The sequence below is a fragment of the Beta vulgaris genome, chromosome 6 (genome assembly GCF_026745355.1).
Source record: "Beta vulgaris subsp. vulgaris cultivar EL10 chromosome 6, EL10.2, whole genome shotgun sequence".
Lineage (NCBI taxonomy): Eukaryota > Viridiplantae > Streptophyta > Magnoliopsida > Caryophyllales > Amaranthaceae > Beta > Beta vulgaris.
Window position 1 is genome coordinate 46443985 of NC_079207.1, and position 18519 is coordinate 46462503.

Consider the following 18519-nt stretch of genomic DNA (forward strand, 5'->3'; position numbering starts at 1 on the left):
CTACTACCACTACCACCACTACTACTACTACCACTACTACTACCACCACTACTACTACGACTACTACCACTACTACTACTACTACTACTACTACTACCACTACTACTACTACTACTACCACTACTACCACCACTACGACTACTACCACTACTACCACCACTACGACTACTACCACTACTACTACCACTACCACCACTACGACTACTACTACTACTACTACCACTACTACTACTACTACTACCACTACTACCACTACTACCACCACTACGACTACTACTACTACTACTACCACTACTACTACCACTACTACTACTACTACTACTACTACTACTACTACTACTACTACTACTACCACTACTACTACTACTACTACCACTACTACTACCACTACTACCACTACTACCACTACTACCACTACTACTACCACTACCACTACTACCACTACTACCACTACCACTACCACCACTACTACCACTACTACCACTACTACCACTACCACCACTACTACCACTACTACCACTACTACCACTACTACCACTACTACCACTACTACCACTACTACCACTACTACCACTACTACCACTACTACCACTACTACCACTACTACCACTACTACCACTACTACCACTACTACCACTACTACCACTACTACCACTACTACCACTACTACCACTACTACCTCTACTACCACTACTACTACTACTACCACTACTACCACTACTACTACTACTACTACTACTACTACTACTACTACTACTACTACTACTACTACTACTACTACTACTACTACTACTACTACTACTACTACTACTACTACTACTACTACTACTACTACTACCACTACCACCACTACTACTACCACTACTACTACCACTACTACTACTACTACTATAGTGAAGACTCTACAAACTTTGAAGATGAAATATTTACTCCATAAAAGTATAAAGCAAATAAGGATAGGAATGATTATGTAACTCCATAAGAGTATTTATTTATTCTTTAACATTAATTGTTGGAAAGTAGTCAAGCTACAATGGTTTAAGATTCCATCTTAAGAATCTTTATATTGTTGAGGAATAAGTTGGTTATTTTGGATTGGAAAATTATTTTTATTATCGTTTGAGGAATGAAAGTTCTTATTTAGTTATTTGAGTTGAGTGAGAATATATTTCAGTACGCGAAAACGGATTTTTTTTTTATATTTTATCTATTGTGATTGATTTCACTTCTGCTATTCGCCTATTGGCAGCGAATTTGACTCGAAAGAGTTGAGCGTCCCGATCGTGTTGGGAACATGATCGAAAGACTAGCTAAGGTTAAGCCACCATATTATAAGGGGCAAGCTGACCCAACCTTCCTAGAAACCTAGATTAGGGAGTTTGAGAAACTGTTTGAGGTTGTGAACTTCCCTGAGCATATGAGAGTGGGTCAGGCTGTGCTATACCTGAAGAATAAGGCAGATCTATGGTGGAGAGATAGTGGATCTAGATTGAGTGTTGTGCAAGGATTCGATTGGGATGCCTTTGTGACTACATTGAGAGGGAAATTTTACCCGGCCTTTATGAAGAAGCAAAAGGCCCAAGAATCCATTAACCTTTGGATGGGTAGCATGACTATCTATGAGTACTACGGCAAATTCATAGCCATATCCAGATTTGCACCTGAGGTTGTATCCATTGAGGAACTTAAGGCTCAGAGGTTTGCGCAAGGCTTAATTGATGAGATATACAGTTGGGATTAGAAGGAGAGACCTTTTCATCCCTTGATGTTGTGTATGGGACAGTATCCCATATTTATGGACTATAGTTAAGGAGAGATAAGAAAAATGCGGTGGTAGGTGAAAAGAGGAAAGATTACCTAGTGATTTGCAACTACTGCCAGAAGAAGGGTCATAGAGAGTACGAGTGCTACTCTAAGAATGGTAAGGAATAGAAAGGCCAGTGGAGTGGTAATCAGGTCAGATCAGCGTTCAACCAGTCAGGTTACCAAGGTCCTAAGTTTGGAGGACAACAGAGCAACCAGGGGAACTATAGCAAGCCTGCAAGTGAGAACCCCAACCAAAGTAAGCCTGCGGGAAAGATGTTCGTGATGAGTATAAAGGAAACTGAGAAATCTGTCGACATGGTTTCTGGTAATTTTTCTATTAACTCAGTCCTTGTTAAAACATTATTTGATTCGGGGGCAACTTATTATTTTATATCATCATCTATCCTAAAAAGTCTGGGTTAGTAATTATGAAGAAATTGACTTGTCTATTAATATTCCTACTGGAGAGATCATAAAGTGTACCTAGTTGTTTAGAAATTTGCCTTTGAAGATAGGAAGTTGTGTCTTTCCATCTGACTTAATAGAATTTAATTTGGGAGACCTGGATGTGATTTTTGGAATGAATTGATTAAGTCTTTACAAGGCCAATATCGACTGTGAGATTCTTTGGGAAAATTGACCTCCTATAGACGTTCTCGGACACCTAAGAAGTTTGGAGTTATCTCTGCTATACAAGTAAGAAAGTGGATGAGAATAGGGTGTGAGTTATTCTTCTGTAGTGTGCATGATGTGAAGGAAGTTGAAGTGAAGCTTGATGACGTTCCAATTGTGAACGAGTTTATGGATGTGTTTCCAAGTTAGATTTCAAGTATGCCACCTGCGAGAGCTGTTGAGTTCACCATATACTTAGTTCCTGGAACTACACATATATCTAAGGCACCCTATAGAATGTCACCTACTGAGATGAGCGAGCTGAAAATGTAATTGCAAGAACTACTAGATAAGGGTTATATTAGGCCTAGTGCATCACCCTGGGGATCTCCTGTGTTGTTTGTGAAGAAAAAGTATGGAAGCATGAGGCTATGTATTGATTATAAGGAGTTGAATAATGTAACCGTCAAAAACAAATATCCTTTGCCTAGAATAGATGACCTATTCGACCAGTTGAATGGAGCGAGTGTGCTCTCAAAGCTTGACTTACGTTTTGGATATCATCAATTAAGGATAGCTGATAAGGATGTACTTAAGACTGTCTTTGGAACGAGTTATGGTCAATATGAGTTCACTGTAATGCTATTTGGGTGAACCAATGCTCCTGCTATATTTATGGACTTAATGAATAGGATATTTCATGAGTTTCTAGATAAGTTTGTGGTGGTTTTCATTGATGACATACTGATATATTCAAGGAATGAGGCTGAGCACGATGAGCACTTGAGGATCATTTTGGAGACATTAAGGAGAAACCAATTATATGCCAAGTTCTCTAAATGTGAGTTTTGTTTGGAGAAGCTAGCGTTTTTGGGCCACTATGTGTCTAAGGAAGGAGTCTCAGTAGATCCTGCTAAGATTCAAGTTGTGAGTGAGTGGCCAACTCCAAAGAATGTGTCAGATATCAGAAGTGTCCTAGGTCTTGCTGACTATTATAGGAGATTTATGAGAGATTTCTCGAAGATAGCGAGGCCTATGACCAACTTGATGAAAATGTCGAAATTTGAGTGGAGTGAAAACTGTGAAGAAGCCTCTATATATTTTGACCCTGCCAGATAGGAATGAGGGATTTGAGGTGTCTAGTGACGCTTCGAAGAATGGTTTAGGATGTGTGCTATAACAGAATGGGAAGGTAATTGCGTATGTGTCGCGTCAATTGAAACCTTATGAGGCTAATTACCCCACCCATGATCTAGAGTTAGCTGCCATAATGTTTGCTTTGAAAATTTGGAGACATTACCTCTATGGAGCGACTTGTAATATATTCACAGACCATGGCCATAAGAGCTTGAAGTACATTTTCACCCAAAAAGACCTGAATATGAGGCAAAGAAGATGGCTGGAGTTGATTAAGGATTATGACCTAGACATCCAGTATCATGAGGGGAAAGCAAATGTGGTTCATGATGCCTTGAGTAGAAAATCGAGTCATAGCTTGAGTACCTTGATAGTCCATGAGGAGTTGCGTCGAGATATGCAAAGGCTGAGCCTAGAACTCTTAAATCCTGGGGAAAGTAAGGCAAGACTTAGCGCGATATCCTTGGGTTTGTCAGTTTTCGAAGAGATTAAAGAGGGTCTAGTTGGGGATGAGTACCTAGATAACATTAAGGAGAATATGAAGCAAGGTAAGGAAGCTGAATTTAAGATTCATGATGATGGGAGTCTAAGGTTTAAAGGGAGGTGGCGTCTACCACAGAAATGTAATGACCTTAAGAGACACCTTATGAATGAGGGGCATAATACTCCATATTCTGTGCACACTGGAGGTGATAAGTTGTATAAGGACTTAGGACCTTAAGGGTATCTATTGGTGGCCAAATATGAAGCGAAAGGTAGGTGAGTATGTCTCTAACTGCCTAACCTGTCAGAAGGTGAAGATAGATCATAAGAGACCCATAGGAAAGGTTCAATCCTTAGAGGTTCCTGGATGGAAGTGGGATTCTATTTCTATGGACTTTCTGAGTACCTTACCTAAAACGAGGAGTGGAAATGACACTATTTGGGTTATTGTGAATAGATTGACCAAATCCGCTGTATTTATACCCATTAAAGAGACATGGAAGAAGAAGCAACTTGCTAAAACATACATTAGGCATGTGGTGAGACTACACTAGTGGAAAAATGAAGAAGGGCTGCGCTCAAAAAGGCCTGTAGGGCTGCGCTTTTTGACAGCAACCCTTTCAGTAGCAGCCTTTCACTTTTTAAGTAGGGCTGCGCTAGAAAAGCGCATCCCTTAAGCTAGAAGGGTTGCGCTAGTTAGGAAAAAGTGCAACCCTTCAAGCTTAGAAGGGCTGCGCTAGTTAGGAAAAAGCGCAGCCCTTCTGAGCTAGAAGGGCTGCGGTTTTTCCTTACTAGCGCAGCCCTTCCTACCAAAAAAAAAAATAATTTTTTTTTTTGACATTTTTTTACTCATGATCTCACATTTTCTGAAATTAAACAGAAGAGAAGAGAAACGAAACGAAAATACTAAACCCAAAACAAAAAAAAGAATGAAACGAAAATGAAAAAAAGGAACAAAAACTAATATACAAAGAGAAGTATACATGAAGTATACATGAACATTAATCAAAACAAAGATGAAAATACAAGAAATTATATACAAAGAGAAGTATACAAGCACATTAATCAAAATAAACAAAGAGAAGTATACAAGAACATTAATCAAAACAAAGAGAAGTATACAAGAACATTAATCAAAACAAAGAGAAGTATACAAGAACATTAATCAAAATATATAAACAAAGAGAAGTATAAAACAACATTATACATCTGAAAATACAAGAACTACCTCCAAACATTAACCTAATAATGTTTAAATACATAAAACAAAACCCTAATACATAATTTAAGGGAAAAAAAAAATTTCGGAAAAACTTAAAATGCCTATTTGGAGGCTTAAACGAACTCAGATGGCTTAAAAAGCCTAAACGTCACGGCGTAGCGGTGGGTTTGACTCGTTGGCCCGTTCAGCTTCCGAAAAGATATCACAATAGGCTATCGGACTCCGTCGGCATATTTAGTGCAAATCATTTCAGGATTTTTGTCGCAAATGTCTATGGGAGTTTTTGAGATCGAGAGAAGAGAGGATGAGAGAGAAGAGAGGATGAGAGAGAAGAGAGGATGAGAGCGAAGAGAGGATGAGAGAGAAGGAGCAAAGAAATAATGAGGGACGTGAGAGAGGAGAGAGAATAAGGGATAATATATTTGACGAATCCCGCGAACTTGAATTTTTCAAATTTTTTTAAGAAGGGCTGCGCTTTTCTTCAAAAGCGCAGCCCTACTTAGTCAGAAGGGCTGCACCTTTTATAAAAGCGCAGCCCTTCTGAAGTAAGAAGGGCTGCGCTTTTTCTAAAAGCGCAGCCCTACTGAGTGAAGGGTTGCGCTTTTATAAAAAAGCGCAGCCCTTCTGTTTGTGTAGGGCTGCGCTTTTGTACAAAAGCGCAGCCCTTCACTAGTAGGACTGCGCTTTTAGAAAAAGCACAACCCTTCCTTTTTTTTCCCCTAGTGCCACATGGAGTTCCAAAGGATATTATTTCTGACTCTGACTCTAGATTTCTTTCAAATTTTGGAAAAAGGTCCAATTAAATATTGGGACAACATTGAAGATGAGTACATCCTTTCAACCTGCGGCTAATGGTCATACTGAGAGGACTAACCAGACTATGGAGGATATGTTGAGAGCATGTGCTATTGATTTTCAAGGTAGTTGGAGGACCAATTAGACCTGATTGAGTTTTCTTATAACAATAGTTATCACGCGAGCATTAAGATGGAACCTTTTGAGGCATTATATGGACGGAAGTGTAAGCTCCACTTATTGGAATGACTTTAGTGAAAATATAGTCTTGGGGACAAAATTTATTGAGGAAACTGTCAAGAATCTCATATTGATTCACACTAGAATTCAAGCTACGCAAGATAGGCAGAAGAGTTATGCTGACTTGAAACGTCGCGAAGATGAGTTTGCTATAAGTGATAAGGTGTTCTTGAAAGTATCACCCACTAAGGGCGTCATGAGATTTGGGAAAAATGGCAAGTTAAGTGCTAAGTATGTAGGCCCATATGAGATCTTGGAGAGAATTGGGAAAGTAGCCTATAGATTGGCATTGCCAATGGAGTTTGAGAAGATGCGAATGTGTCTGATATTTCCCAACTCAAACGCTATATCTCTGATGAGCGTCCTCTCCTATAGCCTAAACGAATTCAGATCGATAGTAGCCTGACATATGAGGAAAGCCTTGGCAAGATTCGCGACAGGAAAGTGCGTAGTACATGCAATAAGGACGTCCACATCGTGAAAGTACTTTGGTCTAACCACGAGTCTGAAGAGGCAACGTGGGAAGCCGAAGATGAGATGAAAAAGAAGTACCCGGACTTATTCCTTGAGGTGAGTTACGAGGGCGTAACTCGTTTTCTTTAAGGGGGATAGAATGCGATGAGTTTCAAATTTTGCACTTTTTGTCTATTTTTATGAGATTTTAATGCATTTGTATGCCTATGTTGGGCACTTTGCACATGTTAACCAAAAAGAAGTATATTCTCCGCATAAGAAAACGGGTTCATAAGTAACACAAGTGTTTTAAGTTAGCAAAAGTGTCCATAAGTGGCAGAATTCTTTTTGAACATTTAAAAAAATGAGTTCAAACTTTTGAAAATATGTGAATTTTCGTGTCATTCTTTTAAGGGGGGTGGACTGTAATCCCCTATAATTTTAAAGGATTTTATAAATATATTTTTGTATTTATATATTTATACTTAAAAATAATTGAGTTTTAAATGAATTACTTATTTATAGAAGGTTGACTATTTTCAAAAGTCAAAATAAATTATTTTAAGGATTTAAGGAAGTTATAATATTTTATTTAGGCATGCTTCAATAAAAGTTTGAAATACCAAGTTGATTTGGAAAAGAAGTCTAATTGGACATGAGGAACCCAAAATCCTTAATAGATGAGGAAAAAGAAGTTATATTGATGTTAGGAGTTCTAATTCATTTATCCTATTCATCATCAAATTTTAATTGAGCCCAATCTCCTTTTCTAAGCCCAAAAGGAAGCCTCCTTATAAATATCTTAATGCCCAATTATTTTACCCCACACAAAGATTTATTTTCTCTCTCCTCTCTCAAAGTTTTCGGCCAGCTTATTCTTCCTTCTTCCTTGTTCTTTGATTGTTGGTTAATTTCTTTTCTTCTTCCTCAAGTTTCCATTGAAGACTATGTTTTTATGCTTTATTTTAATACTAATCATGATTATTGACTTTAATTACTGCTTTAGTAAATAATCTTGATTCATATATATTATATATTAAAAGAATAAGATTTCAGATTTGTTTATTATTTTTAGATTGAAGTTTTAATCATCAAAGCATGGATTTTTAAGGTGTTAATTATTAGAAAATCATAGTATCATATTATAAAATATGAGATTGTTTTAAATTATGAATTTAAACATGTTTATATATGTTTAAAGAGAGTTTTATAATTTTATAGGTTGCTGGAATTTCATAACAGGCTTTAATAATAGAGTGTTAAGAATTTTAATTACTATTATGGTGGTACTATACTAGGAATTAAAGTAATTGATGTTTTGATAGTAAAAACAACTTTTGAATATGTTTAAAGGGGATTTTTAATATTTTAAAGTTGTTATATTTTATTTAGAGTATTGATTTTAGTTTATATTTGTAACAGCCCGCTCTTCCGAGCTGCTAGTGAAACACACTTAACAACCATAAACTAGAATCCAAATCTTAATTAATAAAATCGCAGCGGAAAAATATCCTTAAATACACAAATATCTTGACTAAATTCCCAAATATTATATACAATGAAATACCGATAACTATTCTCGAACCAACGATCTAAAATACAAACTTAATCCATAATCTACGACAACATCATAATCTCGCTTCACTTCCATTCCGAGCTCACAACACCAACCTGCAAATTCAGAGAAGAAATACAAAACAAACAAAATTCCAAAATGAGTGGAAAACTTGTAACCTTTACTTCTGCCCGTTAAAAACATTTTATTTGTCAAATCATTTCTTTCCATTACAACGCTGGCATAGCTCACTCTCTTAAACAAATCAGTGGCAAGTACATGCTTTGGACAAAGGACAAATGCTGCCTCCAAGGTTAGTTATGGAGCTCAGCAATACTACCCCCAAGGTTCGTTATGGAGCGTAGCCGACCGTATCAGGTCAAAAGAGTAACCATCCTCCACCCATACCTTGCCCACTTACTATTTTTAGTTCATAAACTAAGCCAGCAAAACATTTGCGTATTCATAATCAATCAATGACATTTCATCATCACATTCATATCTATGGCCGTAGTACGAACTTAAGTATCAAAAACAGAACAGAGATCCACACACACATAGGCATGAGTAAATTATTTTTCTGAACATAAAAGTTACCTGAAATGCAATCCAGTTTCAACAACATAATCTCCTTCATAACTCTGAATGATACTCCACTCCAAAATCATCTTCCAACAATAACCTCACAACAATAACAAGAATTAATAACCAATCTTAACTAATCTAATTAACTTCTTCTAATACAATCACTATGCTAACGAAACAGAAACTAAGCAATTCTATAAATTCTACACTTATTTCCAAATATATCAACTCCAACAACACTACATCAACACAATAACAGAACAACATCAACACTCCACCACCAACAATAACATCAAACAATAACAACCACCACCCAACAATATCCACCACAATTACCACAACAACTCCACAACTACAACAATAACAACAGCACCCAACAACAATAACAAGAGCACAACAACAACAATAAACAACAACTTCCCAGCAACTCTACCACAATAACAGAACAATAACAACAAGGACAACAACAAGCAACAGCACAACGACAACACAAACAACCACCACAATGATTTATAAACCCCATTAAAAATACTTCCAAATAAACTAATATTCCACAATCAAATTGCTAATCAAATTCAAATATTTAAATGAAACAAAAATCCAATTCTAAGTAAACTCACTAAAATCTAATTTTCATTTTACAAATCAAAAACATGTTTGGATAGCAAAATCAGTTTTAGGCCTAACTTAATCAATCTAATCAAGTAATCACAATCTCATAATTAAAAAAAACAAAAGTGAATTGTTTAAGGAGAGAAGTCTTGTACCTCTGCTCCAAATGAGCAGGGACGAAAAATAAGAGGGGAGCCAAGCTTCGGTAGCGGGCAGCGACGATCGACGAGGTAGGCGGCAACATAAGGAGTGGCGGCGGCGTTCATCAGCAACAAAACTCCAAGCAGCATCAACGAACAACACGACAGGGGAAGAAAGGAAGAAAGGAAGAACGAAAGAAGAGAGAGAGAGCAGGGAACTGTAACAGCGGCAGGCGACGAGGCTCCGTCAAGCAGCAAGGGGGGGTAAAGGAAACTCCGGCAAGCTCGGCAAATCGCCGGCGAATTGAAGGGGAGGTGTGGCGAGGTCTCAGCGAAGAGAGAATAACATGAAAAGGGGGATAGGTTTTCACGGGTTTGGGGTTTCTGAGAAAATGACGAGATAAGGGAGGGAGTTGAGGTTTTTGCGATCTTTCATTAACCGACAAAGGGAAATGGTATTTGGGTTTATCCAACTGACTAAGGAAACACAAAAGCGGGTTTTGGGTTTCTATTTTCGGCAAATACAACTACACTAGTTGCACATAAATTACTAGTAAAAATCACCTCATTAAATTAAGTAAAATATTTTACAACACGACAGATAAAATTTATACTTCACAACTCAAAGAAAATAAGAAATTTCCGAAACATAATTACCTTAATGAACATAATTAGCATTAAATAAACGTTCTTTAAAAATAGGGCTATAACAATATTGATTATTTTAGGCGGAGAATACTCAGTAGGCGACTTTTAAGGAATTAAAGGTGGTCTATCAACTAGTTTACACAAGGTACATACATACGTATGTGCTATGTGATATAGTATCATGATTTAAGAAGGAAAAGTTGTAGTATCATGTATAAGAACTTTATAAGTTCATATGTGATTTATAGTATATTATTATTTTCACTATTTTATGAGGACTGTGGGTCTTATTTGGTAAGTTGACAAGTTATACCTTTAAAAGGTAAGTTTGATTGTTGGCTAGGTTTAATAAAGTAAGAAATGATTGGATTTAAAACAAAGTAATCTTGGATTGTAAGTTGTGTGATCACTTATCAAATCCTAAGATAAAAGAGAAGTTCAGTTGTGAATGTTTGATTTGACATTTCTGTATTACTTGTGTGTCTGTGCCATAACAAGTAATAAATTTTAAATTAGGTAAAGTGTAACTTGGATAGTGATAGACTTTAGACTGGTGCACGTCAAGAGTTGGACATTAGGAGTTGGAGTACATGGTGTGCGTGCCATGGCTTTTTCTGGGAGATGAATTGAGCACCATCCCTATTATGTTTCAAAAGTTCCTCGATATCGGATGTCATTCTGAAATACGTTGTAGTGCCTAGTAGAGCCCGTATTTCGTCTTTTTAGGTGAAGGCAAGAGTAGATAAGACAACTCAAGTCCAATAATTATTCCATTAAAGTAATAAAAAGATTGTTAGATTCTAGTTCAGTAGAGGTTATCTGCAGAAATGTTATATTGTTCTATTATTATTTATCCCTGCATGTTGTTTATTAGTATCATGTTAGGAATGTTTATGTATTACTATGTAGTACTCAGCTTTGCTGATTACGTGCTTTGTTTGTGATTGTTGATCATGGCTTTGCCTTATTGATCCTGTGATGCCCTATTTCGCTGAGAAGGTTCTTTATAGCATTGGCATTTACATGTTCGCAGATGTGCATCATTGGGAATCTGGGAATGGAGAGATTGTGTAAGCTAGTAAATTATGTTTTCTGCATTAATAGGAACCTATTATATTAAGTTTGATTTGAGTAGACTTTTATAGAGTGTTTGATTTTAAGTATTTATTTACTTATTTATTTATTTATAAAGTATGAGTTCTAGTTATATGTTTTCCACTGCAAAATTCTGAATAAGCTGATACATTATCACACAGGTGATGATGCTTTGGTAATTCTCTATGTTTTATGTTAAAATGTTATTTTTGAAAATAGAAAATTATCGGGGTGTTACACTATGTCACCTCTCGAGATACATCGGGCTCATTAGCCCCTGAACATCTCAAACAGGGTCCTAAGTCACCTATAAGATACATCGGGCTTATTACCTCCTGAACATCTCGAGCAGGGTCCTAAATCACCTCTGGAGATACATGGGGCTCATTAGCCCCTGAACACCTTCGATAGATCCTAAGTGACCTATCGAGGTACATGGGGTTAATTATCCCCTTAACACCTCGAGTGGATCCCCAAAACCACGAAAGTTATCACAAAATTCGGCAAAATACCCAGAATTCGGGGATGTCCTCCATCCCATGTTATGCAAAGGGCTAATGTTTGCGTCGCATATATCACTACGGCTCCCAATTCATGGTGAAAAAATTAGTATACTGCCCCGCTATGCTCAAAAGGGTAACTCCACTGAAGCATCTGGCCCAACCCAACACTTGGTCTAGCCTTACAAGTGCTTTCACACATACTAATGATTGTAAATAGGGAAAAAAATCCACATTTATTGGCGTACTGAATTCTAGACCAACCACTCAATTCTAACTGCTAAGTATGATCACTGACTTGAGCGTCGGAGGAGGGATCCCGAGAATACTCCCAGGGTAGTCTGACTCTTATTTTTTCAAGTCTCGTAGCACTCATTAAGCATCTGGCCGCCCTCAATGGTCCTCGAACTACATTCTTGACTAGTCCCTCTATCTCACTAGTTTTTCACTCGAAACAATAACCATTGATCCCCTACCGAATTCACGTGCAACTAGCTTAATTGATACTAATATTTGGTTGCAGACAATTATATATTATGTATTTGTAAGAACCAGTTGCATCAATAAAACTAAACTTCTATTTGTGATTGTTACTCTTAACCAAGTAAACTAACACAACAAACACAAAAAGTAATACCTAATATTAACCCTTAGCAAGAAAAAACACAACTATCACAAGATAGGACCATTTTGATTTTCAACTACTAATTCAATTTTTAAAAAGCCAATATAGCACGAGACTTCAGAAGTGAACTACACAATTTGGGACATAAAGTTATTTGCGATGGCTCAACACCCTACATATAATTTTCAGTGTTATATCCGATGATTCAACACCGTCGACCAACAACACATCCATCAGATAGAAAATATAAAATTTACAAGGACTCATCGTAGATGGCCCAAACAGGAAGGAAGAACATGAACTAAGAAGCATCAATAAAAAAGCGCAGCCCTTCTGTTTGTGTAGGGCTGCGCTTTTGTACAAAAGCGCAGCCCTTCACTAGTAGGGCTGCGCTTTTAGAAAAAGCGCAACCCTTACTTTTTTTTCCCCTAGTGCTACATGGAGTTCCAAAGGATATTATTTCTGACTCTAGATTTCTTTCAAAATTTTGGAAAAAGGTCCAATTAAATATTGGGACAACATTGAAGATGAGTACATCCTTTCAACCTGCGGCTAATGGTCATACTGAGAGGACTAACCAGACTATGGAGGATTTGTTGAGAGCATGTGCTATTGATTTTCAAGGTAGTTGGGAGGACCAATTAGACCTGATTGAGTTTTCTTATAACAATAGTTATCACGCGAGCATTAAGATGGAACCTTTTGAGGCATTATATGGACGGAAGTGTAAGCTCCGCTTATTGGAATGACTTTAGTGAAAATATAGTCTTGGGGACAAAATTTATTGAGGAAACTGTCAAGAATCTCATATTGATTCACACTAGAATTCAAGCTACGCAAGATAGGCAGAAGAGTTATGCTGACTTGAAACGTCGCGAAGATGAGTTTGCTATAAGTGATAAGGTGTTCTTGAAAGTATCACCCACTAAGGGCGTCATGAGATTTGGGAAAAAGGCAAGTTAAGTGCTAAGTATGTAGGCCCATATGAGATTTGAGAGAATTGGGAAAGTAGCCTATAGATTGGCATTGCCAATGGAGTTTGAGAAGATGCGATGTGTCTATATTTCCCAACTTAAACGCTATATCTCGATGAGCGTCCTCTCCTAGAGCCTAAACGAATTCAGATCGATAGTAGCCTACATATGAGGAAACCTGTCAAGATTCGCGACAGGAAAGTGCGTAGTACATGAATAAGGACGTCCACATCGTGAAAGTACTTTGGTCTAACCACGAGTCTGAAGAGGCAACGTGGGAAGCCGAAGATGAGATGAAAAAGAAGTACCAGACTTATTCCTTGAGGTGAGTTACGAGGGCGTAACTGTTTTCTTTAAGGGGGATAGAATGCGATAGTTTCAAATTTGCACTTTTTGTCTATTTTTATGAGATTTTAATGCATTTGTATGCCTATGTTGGGCACTTTGCACATGTTAACCAAAAAGAAGTATATTCTCCGCATAAGAAAACGGGTTCATAAGTAACACAAGTATTTTAAGTTAGCAAAAGTGTCCACAAGTGCAGAATTCTTTTTAACATTTAAAAAATGAGTTCAAACTTTTGAAAATATGTGAATTTTCGTGTCATTCTTTTAAGGGGGTGACTGTAATCCCCTATAATTTTAAAGGTTTTATAAATATATTTTGATTTATATATTTATACTTAAAAATAATTGAGTTTTAAATGAATTACTTATTTATAGAAGGTTGACTATTTTCAAAAGTCAAAATAAATTATTTTAAGGATTTAAGGAAGTTAATAATATTTTATTTAGGCATGCTTCAATAAAAGTTTGAAATACCAAGTTGATTTGGAAAAGAAGTCTAATTGGACATGAGGAACCCAAAATCCTTAATAGATGAGGAAAAAGAAGTTATATTGATGTTAGGAGTTCTAATTCATTTATCCTATTCATCATCAAATTTTAATTGAGCCCAATCTCCTTTTCTAAGCCCAAAAGGAAGCCTCCTTATAAATATCTTAATGCCCAATTATTTTACCCCACACAAAGATTTATTTTCTCTCTCCTCTCTCAAAGTTTTCGGCCAGCTTATTCTTCCTTCTTCCTTGTTCTTTGATTGTTGGTTAATTTCTTTTCTTCTTCCTCAAGTTTCCATTGAAGACTATGTTTTTATGCTTTATTTTAATACTAATCATGATTATTGACTTTAATTACTGCTTTAGTAAATAATCTTATTCATATATTATTATTAAAAGAATAAGATTTCAGATTTGTTTATTATTTTTAGATTGAAGTTTTAATCATCAAAGCATGGATTTTTAAGGGTGTTAATTATTAGAAAATCATAGTATCATATTATAAAATATGAGATTGTTTTAAATTATGAATTTAAACATGTTTATATATGTTTAAAGAGAGTTTTATAATTTTATAGGTTGCTGGAATTTCATAACAGGCTTTAATAATAGAGTGTTAAGAATTTTAATTGCTATTATGGTGGTACTATACTAGGAATTAAAGTAATTGATGTTTTGATAGTAAAAACAACTTTTGAATATGTTTAAAGGGGATTTTTAATATTTTAAAGTTGTTATATTTTATTTAGAGTATTGATTTTAGTTTATATTTGTAACAGCCCGCTCTTCCGAGCTGCTAGTGAAACACACTTAACAACCATAAACTAGAATCCAAATCTTAATTAATAAAATCGCAGCGGAAAAATATCCTTAAATACACAAATATCTTGACTAAATTCCCAAATATTATATACAATGAAATACCGATAACTATTCTCGAACCAACGATCTAAAATACAAACTTAATCCATAATCTACGACAACATCATAATCTCGCTTCACTTCCATTCCGAGCTCACAACACCAACCTGCAAATTCAGAGAAGAAATACAAAACAAACAAAATTCCAAAATGAGTGGAAAACTTGTAACCTTTACTTCTGCCCGTTAAAAACATTTTATTTGTCAAATCATTTCTTTCCATTACAACGCTGGCATAGCTCACTCTCTTAAACAAATCAGTGGCAAGTACATGCTTTGGACAAAGGACAAATGCTGCCTCCAAGGTTAGTTATGGAGCTCAGCAATACTACCCCCAAGGTTCGTTATGGAGCGTAGCCGACCGTATCAGGTCAAAAGAGTAACCATCCTCCACCCATACCTTGCCCACTTACTATTTTTAGTTCATAAACTAAGCCAGCAAAACATTTGCGTATTCATAATCAATCAATGACATTTCATCATCACATTCATATCTATGGCCGTAGTACGAACTTAAGTATCAAAAACAGAACAGAGATCCACACACACATAGGCATGAGTAAATTATTTTTCTGAACATAAAAGTTACCTGAAATGCAATCCAGTTTCAACAACTAATCTCCTTCATAACTCTGAATGATACTCCACTCCAAAATCATCTTCCAACAATAACCTCACAACAATAACAAGAATTAATAACCAATCTTAACTAATCTAATTAACTTCTTCTAATACAATCACTATGCTAACGAAACAGAAACTAAGCAATTCTATAAATTCTACACTTATTTCCAAATATATCAACTCCAACAACACTACATCAACACAATAACAGAACAACATCAACACTCCACCACCAACAATAACATCAAACAATAACAACCACCACCCAACAATATCCACCACAATACCACAAACAAACTCCACAACTACAACAATAACAACACACCCAACAACAATAACAAGAGCAACAACAACAATAAACAACAACTTCCAGCAACTCTACCACAATAACAGAACAATAAAACAAGGACAACAACAAGCAACAGCACAACGACAACACAACAACCACCACAATGATTTATAAACCCTTTAAAAATACTTCCAAATAAACTAATATTCCACAATCAAATTGCTAATCAAATTCAAATATTTAAATGAAACAAAAATCCAATTCTAAGTAAACTCACTAAAATCTAATTTTCATTTTACAAATCAAAAACATGTTTGGATAGCAAAATCAGTTTTAGGCCTAACTTAATCAATCTTAACAAGTAATCACAATCTCATAATTAAGAAAAACAAAAGTGAATTGTTTAAGGAGAGAAGTCTTGTACCTCTGCTCCAAATGAGCAGGGACGAAAAATAAGAGGGGAGCCAAGCTTCGGTAGCGGGCAGCGACGATCGACGAGGTAGGCGGCAACATAAGGAGCGGCGGCGGCGTTCATCAGCAACAAAACTCCAAGCAGCAGCAACGAACAACACGACAGGGGAAGAAAGAAGAAAGGAAGAACGAAAGAAGAGAGAGAGAGCAGGGAACTGTAACAGCGGCAGCGACGAGGCTCCGTCAAGCAGCAAGGGGGGGTAAAGGAAACTCCGGCAAGCTCGGCAAATCGCCGGCGAATTGAAGGGAGGTGTGGCGAGGTCTCAGCGAAGAGAGAATAACATGAAAAGGGGGATAGGTTTTCACGGGGTTGGGGTTTCTGAGAAAATGACGAGATAAGGGAGGGAGTTGAGGTTTTTGCGATCTTTCATTAACCGACAAAGGGAAATGGTATTTGGGTTTATCCAACTAACTAAGGAAACACAAAAGCGGTTTTGGGTTTCTATTTTCGGCAAAATACAACTTAACTAGTTGCACATAAATTATTAGTAAAAATCACCTCATTAAATTAAGTAAAATATTTTACAACACGACAGATAAAATTTATACTTCACAACTCAAAGAAAATAAGAAATTTCCGAAACATAATTTCCTTAATGAACATAATTAGCATTAAATAAACGTTCTTTAAAAATAGGGCTATAACAATATTGATTATTTTAGGCGGAGAATACTCAGTAGGCGACTTTTAAGGAATTAAAGGTGGCCTATCAACTAGTTTACACAAGGTACATACATACCTATGTGCTATGTGATATAGTATCATGATTTAAGAAGGAAAAGTTGTAGTATCATGTATAAGAACTTTATAAGTTCATATGTGATTTATAGTATATTATTATTTTCACTATTTTATGAGGACTGTGGGTCTTATTTGGTAAGTTGACAAGTTATACCTTTAAAAGGTAAGTTTGATTGTTGGCTAGGTTTAATAAAGTAAGAAATGATTGGATTTAAAACAAATTAATCTTGGATTGTAAGTTGTGTGATCACTTATCAAATCCTAAGATAAAAGAGAAGTTCAGTTGTGAATGTTTGATTTGACATTTCTGTATTACTTGTGTGTCTGTGCCATAACAAGTAATAAATTTTAAATTAGGTAAAGTGTAACTTGGATAGTGATAGACTTTAGACTGGTGCACGTCTAGAGTTGGACATTAGGAGTTGGAGTACATGGTGTGCGTGCCATGGCTTTTTCTGGGAGATGAATTGAGCACCATCCCTATTATGTTTCAAAAGTTCCTCGATATCGGATGTCATTCTGAAATACGTTGTAGTGCCTAGTAGAGCCCGTATTTCGTCTTTTAGGTGAAGGCAAGAGTAGATAAGACAACTCAAGTCCAATAATTATTCCATTAAAGTAATAAAAAGATTGTTAGATTCTAGTTCAGTAGAGGTTATATGCAGAAATGTTATATTGTTATATTATTATTTATCCCTGCATGTTGTTTATTAGTATCATGTTAGGAATGTTTATGTATTACTATGTAGTACTCAGCTTTGCTGATTACGTGCTTTGTTTGTGATTGTTGATCATGGCTTTGCCTTATTGATCCTGTGATGCCCTATTTCGCTGAGAAGGTTCTTTATAGCATTGGCATTTACATGTTCGCAGATGTGCATCATTGGGAATCTGGGAATGGAGAGATTGTGTAAGCTAGTATATTATGTTTTCTGCATTAATAGGAACCTATTATATTAAGTTTGATTTGAGTAGACTTTTATAGAGTGTTTGATTTTAAGTATTTATTTACTTATTTATTTATTTATAAAGTATGAGTTCTAGTTATATGTTTTCCACTGTAAAATTCTGAATAAGCCAATACATTATCACACAGGTGATGATGCTTTGGTAATTCTCTATGTTTTATGTTAAAATGTTATTTTTGAAAATA

General features: G+C 36.0%; 1 long non-coding RNA gene across 1 annotated transcript; it reads right to left on the minus strand.

Moving 5' to 3' along the window:
• Positions 1 to 8256: 8256 nt before the first annotated feature.
• LOC125498459 (uncharacterized) lies at positions 8257 to 10051 on the minus strand. The gene is made up of 3 exons (XR_007275469.2): positions 9656 to 10051; positions 8901 to 8985; positions 8257 to 8419 (listed from the first exon to the last, which is right to left on the minus strand). It is a non-coding gene; the product is annotated as an uncharacterized LOC125498459 (long non-coding RNA).
• Between the last annotated feature and the right edge of the window lie 8468 nt (positions 10052 to 18519).